Below are 11,910 nucleotides of genomic sequence, written 5' to 3'. Positions count from 1 at the left end.
TTTGAGTCTATTATGTTTAAATAAAAACACAATAACGGTTAAGTTGTGGCATTTTTACCGTGACGTAAATGTTGAGTTATTTTGATGTTCTTGATAATAAAATGCAGACATTTTCCTCATTAACATTCAGGTTTTTTTATTTTTTCAGATCACCCTGTGTTTTGTCTTTATTAGAGTAAGATTTCAGTTTTGATTCTTTTCTATGTCATTTTGTCTTTAAAACCTTTTCTATTGTTGCTCATACAGTCAAATCTCTTGTTACAAACAAGACAAAAGTGTTGTGACATTATCTAAAGTACATCTTCTCCACTGGCAGGCTGCTGCAGCGCACCGTCAGGTCAGTCTCACAAAGACGAGACGTTTTAGTCAAATTTCATCGAGTTGTTGTCTGGTTTGTTCACTAGGTGTTTGTGGTGCTGTGCTGATAAATGTGTTGTCTTGCTATTAACATAAATAGCTGCACAGCGTAAAACATTACTATTTTATCGATGAGAGTGCAGTTTTAATTAAAATTAAAACCTCTAGGAGGGAGAGAAGCCAGAAATGTCTCTTCATGTGTGTAACCAGGTTTGTGATGCACATTTTACAAAACAACTGTAATACTCATGCCACACCACTACGTGGTGGCGTAGCACATAAAGACCATGGTTTATTACCTGTATATTATAAAATAAAATAAATAAATGAAGGTTAAATATCCCATTTACATCAATAATTTTCAGTAAGGCAGTTGTATTCATTAAATGGTGAAATGTTGCAGAAACAGTAAGTTACATGGGTTACTGGTTATCCATGGCTTTTATGCAGTTGATAGAACAAGTTACTACAGCTATAGATCAAAAACAACATTGTATAAGTATATTTGTCGATTTAAAAAAAAGCATTTGACACAATCGACCACACCATTCTGATTAATAAATTTAAAAAATATGGTATTAGAGGACCAGCTTTGCAGTGGATATGTAGTTACTTAAAAAACAGAAAACAGTTTGTACAAATAGACGATGTAAGATCTAACCTAAGCAGTATTTCATGTGGAGTGCCACAAGGCTCTGTACTTGGACCTAAATTGTTTATTTTGTATGTAAATGATTTGACGGAGGTCAAAGCGTGACAAGCGTGACAAAAACACGCAAACTCTTCACAGAAGGACCCCAGGTCCAACCGGGGATTGAACCCATGACCTTCTTACTGTGAGGCAACAGTGCAGACCACTAAACCGCTGCCAGTCATCTAAACTCTGACAGATACAGATCATCGTGACTCAGGGCAGCTTTCAGTCTGGATCCCCAACAGTGACAGACGCCACCACTTCAGATTTATTAACAAAAGCAAGTTTAAAATGGCAGCAACAACTTACAAAACGGTCAAAGAGACACGAAGGGGACAGACGTGGCCTGAATTATACACAATGCCAGACTGATGAGTGCGGTGAAGCTGAGGGACAAGGGAAGATTACTGAAACAGAGAACAGGGCGGCACGATGGCGCAACTCAGAGCTGCTGCCTCTCAACGAGCAGGTCCTTGGTTCAAATCCCGGTCCGGGGCCGCTTTCTGGGTGGAGTGTATATGTTTTCTCTGTGCATGTGTGGGTTTTCTCCAGGTACTCTGGTTTCCTCCCACAGACCAAAAACATGCATGTTAGACTGATTGGTAACTCTAAATTGTCCCTAGGTGTGAGTGGATGGTTGTCTTATTTGTCTCTACGTGTCCCTGTGATGGACTTGCGACCTGTCCAGGGTGTACCCCGCCTCCCGCACAGTGACTGATGGATGTGGGCACCGGTGACCCCCGAGACCCAAAAAGGAAGAAATGGGTAAAGATGATGGATGAATGGAAACAGAGAACATGTGCGAGAGGGCGTGGCCGGACTGAGGAGTAGGAAATGACAGAGGAAATTACTGGGACTGGCCGGGGGTACAGGTAGGCCATGGAAACAAACTGAACACAAAGAAAAATCACAACAAACTAAAACTTGAGAAAAGCAAAACCCAACACAAGGCCAATGAGCTGTAAGATAAGCTCCATCAGTCTGGTGATCGTTCGACTCTTAAGCATCACTAAATGTCCGTGTGTGCAAGTCGGTCCGTGATAAGTCCATTGAGTCACCTTTATCTCACTACACCTCAACGTGCGCTCGTGGGAAGTGTGAAAAGTGAAATAAATGAACTAATGATGATTCACATTTTAACAAGTAACAAAATACTGAACCTCCATGTCTACAAGTTGTTTCCAGATGATCATCACAGAACAGGCAGCTAAAAGCTTTTGGGTTCTCTGTGATTGTTGATCACCACTGGAGAACATTTTCATTCATTCCTGCTGAGTCACTTCATCTCCAGACGTTTGACTGGCCTGGCTTGGTGGGAGGTGTGATGGAAGTTCAGGTCTTTAATTTGACAGCGAGACAGTAAATATAGCATTAGCCACCTCATGAAAATTAAACCCTGTTAGCTGCGCTCGAAGTGGAGATGAAAGCCTCCCATCGCAGCTTCATGTTCGTCTTTGCAACCCTGATTTGTTGAATCATTCCTGAGTCGTGACATCGAACCAAGCTGAACACATAAAAAGTGACAGATGTAGTTACGGGGAGGCTGAAAAAGATCAGATCCTGTTTTGTTGCTCCTGCTTCCACACACCTGGTGGTATGAGTGTGTTGGCTCCATGTTGTGCTGCTGCTGTGAAGTCTCATGCTGACCTGGCGAGCGCTTCCTTTGAATCACACTGAAGACTTCACGTCCTCACATCGCCTGTGGAAGCCTGGGTTGGCTGCTTCTCTTACTCACGCAGCACTCTGCTGCGTTCTAAAGGTGAATCCATGGTGACAAGAACATTTCTGGGTAAAGTAAACAAAAAGAGCAAAGTCCATGTTCAATAATCCAGATATAAAATCCAAACTTTTTCAGTCAGGTCATCTGGACAGTTTCTTTTTTTGTGCTGAAACGTTTCGCCTTCGATCCGGAAGGCTTCATCAGTCAAAGAAACACACAACAAAACTGATTCTTCCCCCAACAGCTTACTCCAAAGTGGAACAAACCAGCTCTGCTTGTGATAAGATGGTCTCTTTGGTACACCCCTCCTACATTGCTGGCCCTCTTCCTTGTTGACAGTCTTGACAAACTGGTTGAAAACCAGAATTATACCTGGATTATTGAGCATGGACTTTGTTGTTTTCAACCAGTTAATTCATAACTTTAAATCATTAAACAGACCAGTTCAAGGTAAAAATATGTTTTATTGAAGTGAGCAGCGGGTTAACTTTAAGCATCGCAATTTATCTTTTTCCATTGGCTCGACTACTTGGATCGACTCAGAACAGCTTCGGAGTGGTTCCATTGGGTGATCCCACCTGCTTCCAGATCAGTTCTCGAGACCTGGTTCTAACTGAGCCGAGTCAAGGTGAAGATGCCAGCAGACTGCAGAACAATGATTAGCCAGAGGGAGACGTAAATCATGAGTCTCTCCTTAACAAGAATCAACCATTCCCTCATCTCAGTGTGAAGAGGAGGACTTGGAAACACCCTCCGTCCGTCCATACGTGTTGTGAGCTGTGACTTGAAGAATAAGTGAGGTACTGACTTACCTTTTGGTGTGTTCATCTAGGCATAAGAAAGGTTCCTTTCGAAAATTGGGTTGCCACGTCAAAATCCAAGATGGCTGCTGCCATACTGTATATGTATAAATGCTAAACATGTGAGCTGGATAACTAAAAAAAATAAGCAAAGCACAGATTTCATTTTGATGGGTGGCTGCATCTGTTGGGCGGGGTGGCTGTGGCTGAGTGGTTATCGGTCGTCCTCCAATGCAAGAATTGGGGTTTGAATCCACCAGCAGTCACATGCCGAAGTGTCCCTGGGCAAGACACTGAACCCCTCATTGCCTCTGATGTGTGTCCCATCAGTGTATGTGACTAAGCACAAATTAGTTTCTTTAGAATGATTTGTTCAATTAGCTTTGTATATAGTAGAGTGCTGTATGAATGGGTAAATGAGGACACAGATTGTAATGTAAAGCGCTTTGAGTATCTTGATAAGATAAAAAGGCGCTATATAAGTGCAGTCCATTTACCATTTATCTAGGTGTGATAAAGGACACTAGCAAAAACTGAGTTGCAAAATAGAACTCCATGATGCCCACAAGGGCTGAAGATTAGTCTATTAATCAAGGCCACCATTGGCCACGCCCTGGCTCTGTCATTGCGCCTGGTGGTATAAAAAAATAAAATAAACTGTTCTTCTCCATACTGCAACTCTTCCCCACTTGAATATCTTGCACCTTTAGCTGCAAGATATTCAAAATATGCGAGTTATATAAGGGAGTTTTTCCTTTCCACTGTTGCCTTTGTGCTTGCTCAGGATGGGAGACTGTGACGAAGTGAAGATTCAACACAATCTGCTGGTTTTCTTAGATCAACAACTTTTACTAATTGGCTTTTATAACGTATGTGAATGTTTCTGTTCAATGCCCTGAGACAACTTCTATTGTGACTTGGTGCTATATAAATAAACTGAACTGATTAAAATTTATATTAATGTTTACTTGCAGTTCCTGTTCAGTTCGTCCAGAAAAACCCTCATCTCATCTCCATAACTACAAACAATCGTTATTCAAATCCCTCAGCAACGGTCGACATTGATGCACTGCTCTTTAAAACTTCACAACAGCATTTGTTTTTGTCCTTTGCTTTTTAAAAATATATAAGGACAAACACAAATGCTGATGATACACATATAGGAAAGATTTGGCCTGTTCGAGAGCAACAGTCGGCGTTCTGCGAGAAACTTTTGGTAGTGTTTAAGAAATTACAAATCGTTGCCTTCGTGGCTTAGGAAGACTTTTTTTTCAGTAGCACAAGACAAATTTGTTCTACACAATTTATTTCATGACCCACATCAGTTCTGCTGAGCATAACTAACAAACTAGACGCACACACACATACCACAGAACCAGTTAATGTTCTGTGACTTCTAAGTATGGCTCACAATCACTGCGCACAAAAAGATAGTATGGGTATATAATGCATTTCCTGAATTTTTAGAGTCTTGTGAGTGTTGCAGTTGTTGACTTTTGTGTCCCTGGATGCCACAGGACCAAAAAAAAAAAAGTATTTAGTTTAAGAAAATATTGTGGAGGACATTTGTCTTATTTGTTGTTTAAAGAGCTCTAGTCACCTCTGTGTTGGCCAAAGACCCAAAACTTGGCTTAAATGAAAGCCAAGAGGGTCCCCTTAAAGATTTTCCCAAATACTAATATATTAATCTTTGGCCAATGTCCATGTCATGAGACTAAACCAGATATACACCAGTTTCTAAAACAAAATTTAGCTTGAGGGGTTATTAACTTTATGAGCAGATAACTGTGACTGAGGGTGCTTTCACACCAGCCCTGTTGTCTCGAACTCTAGCCCGTTTGCCTAGGAAGTCCGGTTCATTTGAGGAGGTGTGAACATGCCATCGAACTCTGTCACGGAACAAAAAGGCAAACTCTGGCCCATCTAAAAACCTAGGTCTCGGTCCAGTAGAAGAAAACTCTAGTGTGATTCGAGTACAGTGTGAATACAAGCAGACCGGACACCGCTCCGCAAGCAGGAAGTGGACTACAGCGCAGGGCAAACAACACACATTTCTTTTACCTCATATGGAGCCGTCAGCTTGTCTTGTGTGAAAAACAACATTCTCCATGGTCTTTTGCCTCATCTTCCACTCATGCTGAATCCATTGTTGAAAAATGACAAAATAGAATTCCTAAAACTGCTAAAATTTGACTCAACTTCGTTTTTGTTTTAATTTCCACAAGAAGAAGAAGAAGTGTCTTCTTCAGAGGTTTTTGTGTAGTTTATTTCAGTAGTTCTTGGTGCAGCGCCACCACAGGTGAGTGGGGGAACAGGTTGGTTTGAACAGGTTGGCTCGACTGCACAGTGCAGTGAGAATGCAAACGCACCAGCTCAAATGTAAACAAAATGCTATGAATATTGGTCCCCAACTGAACCGAGTCTACCGGACTATCAGGTGTGAAAACAACCTTAGCTACCACTTTGGAAGGGCTATCATACCCAAAATATCTTTTACAGGCATGTATCTTTTCAAAAATTATGATTATGTTATGCCACCCTGAGATGGACCAAAAAGTTGTCTGGCCCATGGATATGAAAAAGTTCCAGAGTCTCCATTTATGTCTACAAAGAATGGAAATTGGTTGTGTTGAAAACCTATATGAACGAAGAATGGAGATTTCCATCCATCCATCCATCCATCCATCCATCCATTATCTTCCGCTTGTTCCCAAGTCGGGTCGTGGGGGGCAGCAGCTTGAACAGGGAGCCACCTCTTCCAGCTCTTCTGGGAGGACCCTAAGGCGTTTCCAGGCCAACTGAAAGATGTAGTCTCTCCAGCGTGTCCTGGGTCTTTCCCATGGTCTCTTTCTAGTCTGATATGCCTGAAACACCTTCCTAGGGAGGCGCCCAGGAGGCATCCTTAACAGATGCCCAAACCATCTCAACTTCTCCTCTCAATGTGGAGGAGAAGTGATTCTCTTCTGAGTTTCTCCTGGATAACTGAACTTCTCACCCTATCTCTAAGGGAGAGTCCAGCTACCCTGCAGAGGAAACTCATTTTAACTGCCTGTATCCGCAATCTCATTCTTTCAGTCACTACTCACAGTTTGTGACCATTGGTGATGGTAGGAACATAGACCAACTGGTAAACAGATAGCTTTGCATTACATCTCAGCTCCCTCTTCACCACAATGGACCAGCACAGAGTCAGAGTCAGAGTCAGAGAGTCAGAGTTTCTTTATTGTCATTCGCACCTCATGTGGTACATGTGGTGGAGCGAAATTATGTACACAGGGTCCCAGTTACATCCAACAATAAAATGTATAAGAAAAACAGTAATAACATCTAAGATATGAACTAAGAAAAACATCAACTAAATATACACTAAGCACTCATAACATAAAACATTGAACATCAGCACAAACATGAACATGAGTCTGTGAGCAGATGTGCACGCATGAACACATCAACATTGAAACAGATCAGCAGCAACATGAAACAGATCAGCAGCAACATGATATGGTTTTACACAGTGATTATTCTAGTTAGAGATTCATGAGTCTAACAGCCTCAGGGTAGAAGCTGTTCCTCAGTCTAGTGGTTCTACACTTAATGCTCCTTAACCTCCTTCCTGAGGGGAGTGGGGCAAAAAGTGTGTGTGCTGGGTGGGTGGGGTCCTTCATGATGCAGGTGGCCCTCTTCCTGCATCTGGAGGTGTAGATGTCTGTGATGGTGGGGAGACTGATTCCAACAGATTTCTGTGCAGCCTTCACCACTCTCTGCAAAGCTTTTCTTTCTGCAGCTGTGCAGCCTCCATGCCACACATTGATGCTCGAGCACAGGATGCTCTCCACTGCACACCTGTAGAAGGAGGTGAGGACTGAGCTTCCCAGACCAGCTCGCCTCAGCCGTCTGAGGAAGTAGAGTCTCTGATGAGCTTTCTTGATCAGGCTGGTGGTGTTGTTGCTCCAGCTGAGGTTGTCATTCATGTGTACACCCAAGTACTTGTAGCTGGAGACCACTTCCACCGCAGATCCTCTTATGTTCAGGGGGGTGTAGGTGTTTTTGTTCCTTCTGAAGTCCACAATCATCTCCTTTGTCTTCTTCACATTGATGTGAAGGTTATTCTCTCTGCACCAGCTCTCCAGGTGTTCCACCTCTTGCCTGTAGCTGGACTCATCATTGTTTGTGATGCATCCCACCACCGCTGTATCATCTGCAAACTTTACAATGTGACAGCCTGGATGGGTAGCTGCACAATCATATGTGAGCAGAGTAAACAGAAGGGGGCTCAACACACATCCCTGAGGAGAGCCAGTGCTGAGGGTTATGGTGGAGGAGGAGAGGTTGTGGATCCTCACTAACTGTGGTCTGTTTGTTAAAAAGTCTAGTACCCAGTTGCAGATGGAGGGGCTTAGTCCTAGTGTGGATAGTTTGTCCATCAGGGTTTGGGGGATCATGGTGTTGAAGGCGGATGTGAAGTCCACAAAGAGCATACGGACGTAAGAGTTTTTCTGCTCCAGGTGGTTGAGTGCAGTGTGGACCACAGAGGAGATTGCATCCTCTGTTGATCGGTTCTCACGGTATGCGTACTGATGAGGGTCCTCGTTGATGTTGATGGTTGTTTTGATGTGAGTCATGACCAGTTTTTCGAAGCATTTAGCGACTATCGGGGTGAGGGCCACTGGCCGATAGTCATTCAGACCAGTCACTGTAGAGCTTTTTGGGACTGGGATGATGGTGGCAGTCTTCAGGCAGGTGGGAACCGTCTCCAGGGTAAGTGAGGTGTTAAAGATGTCTGCCAGCACCTCACAGAGCTGATCAGCACATTCCTTAAACACTTTTCCGGGGATGTTGTCTGGGCCAGTTGCTTTGTGCGGATTAATCCTCCTGAAAGTACTCCTTACTTCTGCTGAGGTCACGCTGAGATGCTCTTCATCGGGTGGTGAGGTGAGTCTGGTGCTGGGTGGTCTGTTCGGGTCTTCAAAGCGTGCATAGAACTTGTTGAGGGCATCAGGCAGAGATGGGTCTTTGGGGCATTGTTCCCTCCTTCCTTTATAATTTTATTAATATTATACAGAGTCTACAATACTGCAGATGCTGCACCAATCCATCTGTCAATCTGATGCTCCGTTCTTCCCTCACTCGTGAACAAAACCCCTAGATTCTTGAACTCCTCCACTTGAGGCAGAACCTCACCCTCGACCTGAACAGAGCAATCCACACTTTTCCTACTGAGGACCATGGCATCAGATTTGAATGTGCTAATTCTCATCCCAGCTGCTTCACACTCAGCTGCAAACTGCCCCAGTGAGAGCTGAAGATCACTGCACTATGATGACAACCGGACTACATCATATGCAGAGAAGGAATCCTGAGGCCACCAAACCAGACTCCCTCCGCCGCCTGGCTGCACAGAGAAATTCTGTCCATAAAAGTTATGAACAGAATCGATGATGATGGGCAGCCATGGCAGAGTCCAACTCCTACACTGAAGGGGTTTGACTTACTACTGGCAATGTGAACCAAACTCTTGCATCACTTTTATAGTGAACAAACAGCCCATAGCAACAGATCCCCAATCCCATACTCATAGAGCACCCACCACAGAGTACCTCGTGGAACACAGTGAAATGACTTCTTAAAGTCCACATAACATGTGTAGACTGGATGGAAAAACTCCCATGACCCTTTGAGAACCCTAGTGAGGGTAAAGAGCTGATCCGGTGTTCCACGGCCAGGAAGGAACTCTCATTGTTCTTCCTGGATCTGAGGTTCAACCAACGATTGGACTCGCTTCTCCAGTACCCCTGAATAAACCTTACCAGGGAGGCTAAGAAGAGTGATGACCCTATCATTGGAGCACATCCTCTGGTTGTCCTTTTTGAAGAGGGGAACCACCACCTCAGTCTGCCAATCCAGTGGCACTGCCCCCAATGTCCATGCAACATTGCAAAGGAGTGTCAACCAAGGAGTCACCGAACTCCTCACCGATCCAAGCTTTTGCCTCAATTACAGCCAAGGCTGCGGAATGCTTGGCCCTCCGGTACTCCTCAGCTGCCTCTTGAGTCCCACAGCCAACAAGGCCTGATAGACTCCATTTTCAGCTTGACAGCCTCCCTAACCCAGGGTGTCCACCACCAAGTTTGTGGATGGCCACCGTGAGAAGCACAGACAACCTTGTGGTCACAGTTCAAGGCAGCTACTGTCAGGGTTTCAGGCTGGTCAGGACAGGAGAGAACCCAGTTGAGCAGGCAGGACTCAGGAGGCAGACATATAAAATAAAATACTTTTAATAATAATAAATCAAAAGGCTGACATGGCAACAAACTTACAGAGTAGGGTCAGGACTGGATCAGACAGGATCAGAATAGACAGGACAGGACAGGCAATACCCAACGACGAACCGACCAAGGACAGGACTCACAGACAGACTATATACACAGACAGGACATGACATAATTACAAACAGCTGGGACCAGACAAAGGAGAAATCAATCAGGATAAACGAGACACAAGGGTGCACAGACAGAGAAGGCCCACAATATGGTGCCATCCCTACAGCTACTTCAACAATTGAGGGGTGGAACATGGTCCACTCTGACTCAATGCCCCCAGCCTCATTTGGGATGCAGTTAAAGCTCTCCTGGAGGTGTAAGTTGAAGATCTTTCTGATGGGTTCTTCTGCGAGGCATTCCCAGCAAACCCTCACTACACGTTTGGGTCTACCGGGTCTGTCCGGCATCTTCCCTCGCCATCTGATCCAACTCACTACCAGGTGGTGATCAGTTGACAGCTCAGCTCCTCTCTTCACTTGAGTGTCCAAAACAAATCAGATGGCACGACTATAAAGTCAATCTTCGATCTACAGCCTAGGGCGTCCTGGTGCCAAGTGCACTTATGGACACCCTTATGTTCCAACATGGTGTTCGTGATGGACAAACCATGACTTGCACAGAAGTCCAAAACCAAAACACTGCTTGAGTTCAGATCAGAGAGGCCATTCCTCCCAGTCACACCCTTCCAGGTCACACTGTTGTTACCCACATTGGCATTGAAGTCTTCCAGCAGAATAATAGAATCCATAGCTGGTGCACCTTCCAGCACCCCTGCCAAGGACTCCAAGAAGGCCGGATACTCTGAACTGCTATTCGGAGCATAGGCACAAATAACAGTCAGAGCCCGTCCTCCCACCCGAAGGTGCAGGGAAGCCACCTTCTCATCTACCGGAGAAAACTCATACACACAGGCACCAAGTCTGGGGAGACCTCGACACCTCTCACCATGGGCAATGCAAGAGTGGAATAAGGTCCAGCTCCTCAAGGAGACTGGTTCCAGAGCGCATGCTATGCATCGAGGTGAGCCCAACTATATCTAGTCAGTACCTCTCAACCTCGCGCACAAGCTCAGGCTCCTTCAACATCAGAGATGTTACGTTCCATGTCCCAAGAGCCAGCTTTGGTAAGACAGGGTTAGAGCGCCAAGGCCCCCGCCTTCAGCCACTACCCATGGCATCATGCACCTGACTTTTGTAGCCCTTCCTGCATGTGGTGGGCCCACAGGAAGGGAAGTTTTTAAATAAATAACTAAAATTTAAATAAACATAATGTATTAGATATATTTTCTCTCTGTCCTCCAGTGGAACCAGACGTGTCTCCCTGTCCCCCCCCCCCCCCCCCCACTCGCTTCCCTGCTGCACTCTTTTGTCCTGTGAACACTTAAAAAGCCTCTTTTTTTGTGTTTTTCTGCATATCTCTGAATTCCAAGGATCAGCTGGTCTCTCGACAAAATTGATCAACTTCTCCCGACAGGAGTCAGGGTAAGGAGGACCCTCTTACCTTGACAGAAACAAATTGGATTCATGATGACAACTGGTTATATTGCTGTTTGACAGGTGAATTCTGGATTGTCTATAAATTTGTGTGGATGTGTCGAATTTCGACAGTGCTCAGACTGAATTTGTGGAGCTGCAGCAGGGAGCTGGAGCAGCTGTTATCAGGACTGTGAACTTTCTGGCAGCACCCATGAACGGTGGGAATAATCTTGGAGAATGCTGTGAGCTCAACTTTTGGCGTAAAGGATCAATTTGGCTGTTTTGGAGTTCCATCAGAGGAATATATGCCAGAGAGACTTTAAAAGGCAGAAACAACAATTCACGAGTTCTGCCTAACCCAAACTGTGGCCTTGACGCCAGACTTATCTCAACTCCTCCTGGAATGTTTTGAAAACAACAAAGATGCTTTGACTGTCTCCACACCCCTCCCTTCCTCAAGGACGTGGACATGTGACAGAACCTGAACTGAGTTGATGATGAATGTCACCTCTTATCTGGACAATGGCTGTGGGGGGGGGGGGGG

Source organism: Nematolebias whitei, chromosome 14 (genome assembly GCF_014905685.2).
Source record: "Nematolebias whitei isolate Nwh7 chromosome 14, NemWhi1, whole genome shotgun sequence".
Lineage (NCBI taxonomy): Eukaryota > Metazoa > Chordata > Actinopteri > Cyprinodontiformes > Rivulidae > Nematolebias > Nematolebias whitei.
The sequence above is the reverse complement of the archived record's forward strand: the minus strand, read 5'-3'. Positions refer to the sequence as shown.